This window comes from Rosa rugosa, chromosome 2 (assembly GCF_958449725.1).
Source record: "Rosa rugosa chromosome 2, drRosRugo1.1, whole genome shotgun sequence".
Taxonomy (NCBI): Eukaryota; Viridiplantae; Streptophyta; class Magnoliopsida; order Rosales; family Rosaceae; genus Rosa; species Rosa rugosa.
The window spans coordinates 2,977,199-2,986,875 of record NC_084821.1 but is presented as its reverse complement, the minus strand read 5'-3'; the positions used below and the strand labels follow the sequence as shown (position 1 = coordinate 2,986,875).

At 37.5% G+C, this 9,677-nt stretch overlaps 1 long non-coding RNA gene across 1 annotated transcript; it reads left to right on the top strand.

Moving 5' to 3' along the window:
• Positions 1 to 2,344: 2,344 nt before the first annotated feature.
• On the top strand, positions 2,345 to 3,091 carry LOC133728460 (uncharacterized). The gene is made up of 4 exons (XR_009855858.1): positions 2,345 to 2,408; positions 2,689 to 2,717; positions 2,834 to 2,923; positions 3,052 to 3,091. It is a non-coding gene; the product is annotated as an uncharacterized LOC133728460 (long non-coding RNA).
• Positions 3,092 to 9,677: the final 6,586 nt, after the last annotated feature.

Below are 9,677 nucleotides of genomic sequence, written 5' to 3'. Positions count from 1 at the left end.
TCGATTCTTGGGAACCATCTCCGCCTCATCGATTCGAAACCTCCACCCCAGATCCATCTCAACCAAGCACGGAAAATCCTTCTTCAGCCCCAAAATTGCCGCACCAAATGCCGAAAAAGCCCCTTTCACCTAACCCTTACATCCAAGTTGACCACGATTCAGCTTTCGCTACCAAGCCGCTACCAGTACCGTTCGATTTGCCTAAATCTCCGACCTCTGCCGCTCAGAACATTCCGGTGAAGGTACTTAAGAAATGGAGTAGCTTATTTAGTACTTTATGTTCTGTAATTTGAAATTGGAGCGTGAATTTGGAAAGTTGAGTCTCGAAATTGTTTGATTTGCATAGTGAGATTGATGGATTTGAAAATCCCAGGTACATGTCTCTTGTTTTTCTACTTCATTTTGGTAAGTTGAAATGTAGAATGTAATCGGGCATCTGACATGTGTTCGTGACTGTTTGTTTGGGATGATTATTTGTTGGAGCAGGAGAACACTGAAGTGAAACAGTTTTAACTATCAGTTCGATCTGTTGCTCTTTTCTTAGAGGTACATATTTCGTTTTCTTATTTAAATTCTTTTGGAAACTATAGGGCAACATTTGGTCTCTTTGGTCTTTGTGTAGTAATGTCTGTTGTCGATTTCTTCTTTATCACATGTATATAATGAACAAATTAGAGATTTACTTGATTCAACCATGCGGAACCTTGATATTGTGGGGAGTTATGTGTTTTGATATTTGAACTTATGTTTTGATATTTGAAACTGGGAACACCGGACACCAGGGGATTGAAAATGCACCTGAAGTTTAACAGGTTGCATGAACTGATTTTTGAAATTTGATACAAATAGGTAGAGCTGAGATTTTACTAAGTTGGTAGCCCTCAGTTGAGCTTATAGCTACTAATGTTTTTTTTTTCCTCAAATAAGGTACTAATTTGTTTAGATGTTCTGATATTAATACCACTAGAATTGGAAATAGACCCGAGTATAAATCAGAGTTTGAACTTATTTGAATGAATTCCAATTGTGTTTTTGTTTTGTGATTTAGGTTTGTTCCGTACTTCATTCAGCCTGGATGTTGATGTTGCATGATGAAGACTTGAAAGGATTACTAATTCAAAGAACACAGGTCTGCAATCCAGCTATTAGATTTCAATTGATGGGCAATTGTAGTTTCCGTTTAAAATTTGATTTGGGTATTGCTTAGCTTCATCTGGGATTGCTCGGTTTGCGATCGGAAGTGGTGTGGTGTTCTCCTGCAGTTTGTATTGTCTTGCATGTATGATTTGCTCATTGTTTTTTTCATTTTCTGCAGTCATAGGTTGTGGACTGTTTGGTACAGTTTTTCATGATTGATCTCTATCGAGTTGTTGGGTTGTGCGAGTTGTTTAAAGGTAAATATTTTGCTTTCCTGTGATGGATTTTGGATGTGGGATTGGTTTACAAATGGAAATTTCAGGTTTTACCATGTCATTTTAGTATCTTTATATTCTGCAAAGTTTGTTACTATCGAGTGTCGTTCTTGGCCTCTCATGGAATTTGATTGATATCTTGATGCATTTTCATTTGAACAAAGATAGGAGATGGGATGAGATTGTATCCTCTTTGAAATTGGATGGGAGGAATCTCAATTTTCCGGATTTTCTTCTAAAGCTTGATGCACTCTCTCTGTTTCATTATGAACAGATTTACTTTTATAGGGGACTTGATAAATTGGCTTCAGTGCCAGGTATTGGAGTTAATCCAATAGCTTACCCAAGCCTTTTGGATACTACATTCATATGTTTGGCAAAATTTACGCAAAGTGTGTGGTGTTAACTGCTTAGAAGTTTTTGGTTTCAATTAGATCTGCATCTTCTTTCTTGCACATAAGATATTTTGTATTTTAGAGCTTATGAGGTTGAAATTTGCAGATCTCACTATTAATATTGAGGATAACCTACAAATGGAAATGAAGTGCACATGCCATTCGTGTCAAATGGTAACAAATGTTGATGATGGGCCTGGAGAGAAGAAGATGCTCAAGGAGAGCTATTCTTAATCAATGTCGATAGGTATATACGGTATAGTCACCTTTTCTTTTACAACTTTGTAGATTTGTCATCATATTGCAATTGCACATTGAACTGTTATAATTCAACCTGATTTTGCATATATGTTGACTGTGCCGATGGTTTCTATTTATCATGAACAAAGACTAAAGTGTGAAGTTTGGTTTCCTTTTTGATTTACAAAGCTTCCATTTTTTTTTTTGGAAAAAAAAGCTGTTCAATATAGTTAGATCTTGCTAAATTGTTCCAAATCTAAATTTTACACCAGTTATCTTCAACTTTTTACCCTCTCTTGCAGCAAATGCTTGCATTGCAGCAGTCACTAGTTTCTCAGACCAATTGACAGCAATCAACTCAGTAAGTGAATATATCTTTTTATGCCCACTTGGTTTCCATGATTTCTTCTTTCTAGAAACTTATATATAAATACAGAATCATTCTAGGGTTTACATAAATTTGTTATAAATCCATGTAAACCTTCTTTCATATCCCTTGGATTAGTTCCATATATTGTCGAGTTGTCAAATTCATCATATGGTTTGAATTCTCTAACTTGAACAAGCAGAGTAACATATACCTTTCTTATACCTTTCATAATGTTTGCCCTACCACTAATCATTTGCTGCTTTCTTTTCAGGGATCCAACTCAGACTGGTGGTGCTACAGGTACTTTGGGAAATAAAGATTCAAGAAGAGAATGTTTATAATATGTAGTCCTTGTCATTTTCTCTCGTTGGGTTAAACTTCCTGCTAATATGTATATATTTTTTTTGTATAATCAGGAACCCCCAATAATGGTGCTGGACTGGAGATGCTGATGAACATGTTTGGTGGTCTTGGAGCTGGCAGCTTGGCTGCACCAGTCAGCAATGGTAGGGTTATCAACTCAACTCAGTTTAATGCAAAGCTTGCATTCATGAAAAGAAAGTTTCTGGTTTTGATGAAGGAAATAGAACGGTCACACCTTTTTTTGTCTCTAAAATTTTTGTATATGTTGCAGTACCACCGGAGGAACGTTATGCAACTCAGCTGTCACAACTAATCAAGATTCGTTATTTGAACTGCTTGTATTTTTCTGTATATCAGGTTTTTAAGTTTTAGATACTTTAGACCATCATATATGTTCAATACAAGTAACTGTCAATAACTTGGCTACTCCAGAAATGTCATAGTGCCAATCGTAATTTATACTTGGATTTTTTATTTAACTTTGAGTTATTTATTTACTTTTGGAATTTTGTATGCTAAGGTGGGAATTCTTATCATTTTGATCTGAATACATTATAATTCCCATTGGCTCAGGATGCTGGACTTTTTTTACCTATACATGGTTCTGCTCCTGTACAGGTTGGTTTTCCTGCACATCAAATTATCTTGCTCTTGGAGTACAATGCGATTTAAATATGAAACGGTCCAACATGCAGGATAAGGCTTTTGCCTTTAGCAATGGTTCTCAGTGCTGCTATGCTATATATGCTTTGAATGCCTCTTTTTTCTTTTTTGGTTTTGCTTGATATTTGTCTGAGGGTTTGTAAATGTTTATTTTGCTTGAACTTGACAGATCAAAGTTTCAAACTTAATTTGCACTTATTAGTGCATTTATGACGGAGTTGGAAGCTGAACACCTGTTATCCAGGTTTATATGTGATCCTTTTATTGGAAATTCTACATGATTTTCAGATTATTTGAGTACTTATTTTATCAAGTGTTGCTGGACAGATTTCAGTCTAGATTGTGTTCAGATGCTCATCAATAATATCTACATTTGTAGGATTTTGATGTATGCTGCAGATAAGTGACACATGACCTTGTTTCTGCAATTTGTATACAGAACGTTAGAGTCAACTAGCTGTCAGTCTACTGATCAGGTGGAAGCAACATTAGTTAACAAAGGAGTCAGAGTAATATCTGAAGAATCAACTTGTTGGTGTTGTGCTTATGCGGGCGTGGCTGGCCAGAGATAGCCAATACATGGGAACCCTTGGAGAATCTCCAATCTGTCTCTGATGTTATAGAAGCATTTGAAAAAAGGTATTATTTTGTTTCTGTTTCTGTTTTACGTTCCAGTTACTTCCAAGTCTTTATATTGCCAGTGTTGGCCTCTATAGATAGTCCATAGGGTTTCCACACTAATTATCTTCATTAGCTTGTTTACCCAATCACTGTGCCTTATGTGTTGCATGTTTATATATTTCTAGTGGGCGGTAAAGACGCGGAAATCATATAGCCAAAATCAAATTGACGAGGTGCGCATTGAAGTGGCTGATTATATACAGAGTTTGATGTAGGACTGTGACTGCCAAGATGTTTTTTGAGTAAGGCTAGCTAGTTTTGGCTTTGAAGCAAATCTTGGTGTGGAACTTTTGTACATTGTTGCTCATATATTTCCAAGCTAGCTTTTGTAAGTTTAGGGGTTTATTTTCTGAATTATGTTGAATCATGAATTTGGAAAGAAAATTAATGGAAAGCAATTAAGTTTAGGGATGATGAGAAATGCAATTTTTTTCCCAGCACTAGCTAAATGCAAACTTTTCACATCATGCTTGTCAAAATGAAGTGAAGTATATTAAAGCATAATAAAACAGTAATGCCAAGGAAAACGAAGTCAGTTGAGAGATTAGAAATCAGTATCAAAAATGAAATCGATGTCCTATGATTATCAATATATCGAATTGTAACTCAAAACCGATGTAATCAAAACTACTGCACATCGATTTCTAATCACCAAACTGTAATCTATTATGAACATACAAATCACCTACCATGGAGCAAACCGATGTGTGGTCAAAAGGTGAACATCGGTTTTACGAACAAACAATACTCATGGGAACTGATGTCTACAAGTGTACTGGACATCACTTCTGGAATAGAAATCGATGCAAATGTTCAAGTAGGTATTGTTCGACATATACTTTTTTAAGCATAAAATGTGAAAATATGAAGAATTAGACATACCTAACATACAAAAATATGATGATTATAACGATTATACATCGATTTGTTTTTTAGAATAGATGTTGGTTGTTGTCTGGGACATCGGTTGAAAACGCGCTTATACTGATGTCTATACTTTTCTCTACACCCACTAAGACATCGGTCGAAAATTAGTTTAACGTCGGTCCAGAACCGATGTCTATGAACAAAATTCTAGTAGTGACGGTTGTAAGTCAAGCGGGACTAAGTTTCCACTTGATTCATATCATTGATTCTGATCGATGGAAATTGACCATAGTTTTGCCGGACTGGTTCAAGCTTTGTGTAAACCATTCTACTATCGAGCCAGTTGGCCATAACTTGCACTCGAGTATTTATGATATCATATATATCCATCGTTATCATATCCAGCATTAAATTTTCATTTGAAAATTATTTATTTCATTTAAAAATACCAAAATTTCACTTCTGTACGTCATCACAAAGATATTATATAGGTACACACAAGCATTCTGCACTGCTGAATAGAAGTATATGCTAAATGCCTAAATAGAAATAAAGTTACCACAATATGAAATATATTACGAAAGAACGAAAAACGCATCGAGACTAAAAGTATAGGACAGAACCTAGCTTTGAACTTCAGAATCATCACGTAGGGACTCTAATTGCCGCAAATTACATAGATGTTTGCAGCCAGAACACCTACGGCACTGTCCTTCATTCCTTTAGCTCCAAGTTGTTTATAAATTAAGCAAGGAATCCTCTCCTACCTGTGATTGCTTAACCACTTCTAGGCCCCATGGCTATCATCAGACTGAAAACCATGAAGACCAGAAAAAACAAAGGTCCAAGGGTGACTTCATTTGGTTGGTCTTTTTTATTCATTTTCTGTAGTTACAAGATTCAAAGTCATCTTTAAAGTTCCATTAGCACGTAAAAATGAAGTGCATTATCATCTAGAATAATGTTAGGTAAAACAAGATTACAAGTTACCCATTTACTTTTTCCTGATAAATAAATAAAAAATTATAAAAAAAAAACTAGAAGGAGGACTCTATGGCACCCGATGTTCAAGTTATCAAATAAGATTACATTAGATACCAAATGTCCAAATGAGGCCGTGGAACAGCTTTAGGAAATCTTCTGTGCCAAGTTTGCTAACTGATCCGCCACAAAATTTGCTTCTCTAAAGATGTGCTTGAAAGTGATGTATCTAAAGTCTAAAGTTAACCATTTACTTGATTACTGGAATACAGCACAACTGTGCATCTTTTAGTTCCAGATTAGGCACCTATTGTCCAAAAAAATAAGCCAACTAATAATTCTCCAATTATTGATTTTTATTCTATCTACCAGTTTTCTGCATCTTGAACTAAAAACATTCATCCTTCAGATCATGGGGATATTACTGTTTCAAAGATTATACAGCATTACTAACCTAAAAGGAGCAGAGCTCCATTAGCTCCAGCCTTCACATGCTCTGAAAAGTTTTGTACGTAGCTTGGACTCTGTCTGAACTGTCTCTTGAGCCTTTTGATAAATTGAGCAAGAGAAGGTTGTAGTAAATATGCACCTTTTACCCAGAACCTTGTTTCTCTTTATAGGCTTATGACTGTGCAAACAATAATAGGATGATGATGCTAAATATCACAGCAGAAAACCACAGTACACGAACACAGAATTTTATAGAGGTTCGACAAAAACTTTGCCTACGTCCTCTGTGTGATCTCTCTTGAGAATCACTAGCACTATGGAGAATAACAACTTGATTACAAGTACTTATTGAAATCCCTATGCTAATCCCCAACCCCTTTGCTAGATCTCTCTATCACCCTTGGCTCTCCCTGCCCCTGTGTTTGTATGTTAACTGAGAACTCTCTGAGATCTCTCTTTGATCTCTTCTCTAATCTGATCTGAGGACACATTATATGAGCTCCCTGCAGCCCTATTTATAGATTATAGGTGCTAGTTACAAACATATCACATTAGGATTCCTAAAACTATTAGAACAAGGAAAGAGAGCTAGCTTTCCTATTCCTAACTAGAATAGAACTTACTTTCCAGGTCTAAATCTATAGGAATAACTCTTCCTATTCCAAAACCCATTAGGATACTAGAAGAATTCCTGTGCGCACTAATCTTCACTTACCCATCTGGTTTTGCCTTGAATCCTAATCCATTTAGGCATATCAACGAGCCAAATTCACAACAATCTCCACCTTGGTGAGTTGATACCAAACTGATTGCTGCAACCTCCAGGATATCTTGTACTTCTTGAAGTAATCCTGAAACCTTCAAGAACCTTCACCTTTGGCAAGACTCTTCTTGCCTCAACACACCTCAAGTGAGGAGGTGCTCTACCTCAATCTCAACATGCTGTAAGATCGAGCAGGTTCAAGTAACACTTGAACTCCTCCATGGCAATGGTCCTGGTCAAACAATCCGAGACATTCTCCCTTGAATGAACTTTCTCAGTTGTTATCTTCCTTGAGATGACCCAATCTTCGCTGCGATGATCATGAACATCAACATGTTTCGTCTCTGCTTGAAACGCTTGATTCCTTGTCAAATTGATGACCCTATTCTTCACCACAACTTCTTGTTGAATGCCAAACTCACTTATTAATCCATTAAGCCATAATGCCTCTGCGGAAGCTTCTGTTAGTACCATGCAATCTACTTCAGTGGTAGACAACGTCGTAGCTAATTCTTTGGTTGCTCTACAACTCACTAAACCTTCACCACAAGTAAAAACATAACTTGTTGCAGGTCTTCTCTTGTCTAAGTCTCCTGCCAAATCTGAACCCTTAGGACCAGCAATGCATGCTTGTTCTTGTTGTCTTTCAAACACAGATTCATGCTCCTTTGTGTCTCTCAAGTAATACAGAGTCCACTTCACTGCTTGCCAGTGTCGTCTACCCTGATTCGCCATATACTTGGACACAACGCTCAATGCTTGAGCTAAACCTGGTCTTGTGCAGATTCTAGCATAGATAAGACATCCCACTACTCTTGCATAAGACACATTCATCATCTCATCTAACTCCTTCGTAGATGATCTCTGCACACTCAACTGGAAGTGTGCTACTGGTGGAGTAGACACGGGTTCATAAAACAGCCATATTTTTCCCGCTTCTCTGTCCTTCCTTATCTTCACTCCTAGGATCTGTTGTGCAGTTTCTAGATCCTTTATGTCGAATTCCTTCCCTAGTTGTGTCTTTAACTTTGAAATTCTAGACATATCCTGACATGTAGTCAACATGTCACCTAAATAAAGTAGCAATAGTAAAACCATACTATCCTTGAACACATGATGATAAACGCAGCTATCCGCTGGTGAGATTTGGTCATAATCGACCTTTACTTTCTGCGAATACTCCTTGGCCAATACCCGAGCTTTGAATCTCATGGCTTCCTCATCATGCATTCCTTCCTTTTTCCTATAAACCCACTTACAGCCAACCTGATTTCTTTCTTTGGGCTTAGGAACCGACTCCTGAACCAAGTCCTTCTGCATGGACTTCTTCATCTGTTCTAACATAGCTCCCATCCAACTTTCCCGTACATCATTTGCTATAGCTTCCTGATACATGGTTGGATCTCCTGGACTCAAACTTAGAGCATACTTGTCCAATGCTATGCTTCTCTGGAACTCCTGCCCAAGTGACTGACGAACCGAGTCGTAGGTTCGCAGTGCTAATTGCTTCACATGAGCTTGTATTAATGACTGTTGTTGTTGCTCTAAGACTTCTTCCTCGATAACCCCTTTATCATGCCCACTTGCTCAATTTGCTCCACCTGAGCTGGAGTTTCTTCCATGATCCCTTTGGTTAGAGGAACTTCGGTTGCTTTCTCTACAACATCAGTCTTCTTCTTCACCTCACTTGTCTTGACTTCATTGAACGGCATTGTCTCCTCATCAAAAATGACATGTCTACTTAGAACCCTTTTCTTGCTGACAATATCCCATAACTTGTAGCCCTCTACTCCTCTCTCAATACCGAGAAATATGCACTTGCGTGACTTTGGCCTGAGTTTGGTTTGCTCATTGTTGGAAATATGAGCATATGCACTGCTACCAAACACCCTTAAGTTAGAGTAGTCAACTGGTTCTTTAGACCATACCTCCTCTGCACACTTTAAGTCCAAGACTTTTGATAGTGACCGATTAACCAAGTAACACGCATGGTTAACTGCATCTGCCCAAAACGTGTTCGGTAATCCTGCATGCAGCCGCATGCTTCTTTCTCTCTCCAAGAGAGTTTTATTCATCCTTCTAGCAGTTCCGTTTTGTTGGAGATTCTCTTTCACCGTGAAGTGTCTCGTGATTCCTTCATCCTTACAAAACTGTAAGAGCCTTTTCATTCTATATTCACTGCCACCATTACTTCTCAAATACTTGATTTTTCTGTCTGTTAGATTTTCTACTTTTGTTTTCCACTCCTTAAACTTGGTGAAAACCTCGGATTTCTCCCTCATAAAGTAGACCCAAATCTTCCTCAAAAAATCATCTAGAAAAGTAACAAAGTACTTGAAGTCTCCCATAGACCTTACTGGTGTTGGGCCCCATACATCTGAGTGAATATAATCCAGCAATCCTTTGCTTTTGTTCTCACAATTTGCTAACTTGAATGCCACCTTCTGCTTCCCAAGAGTACAATCCTTGCAGAAGTTCAGTTTGCAAACACT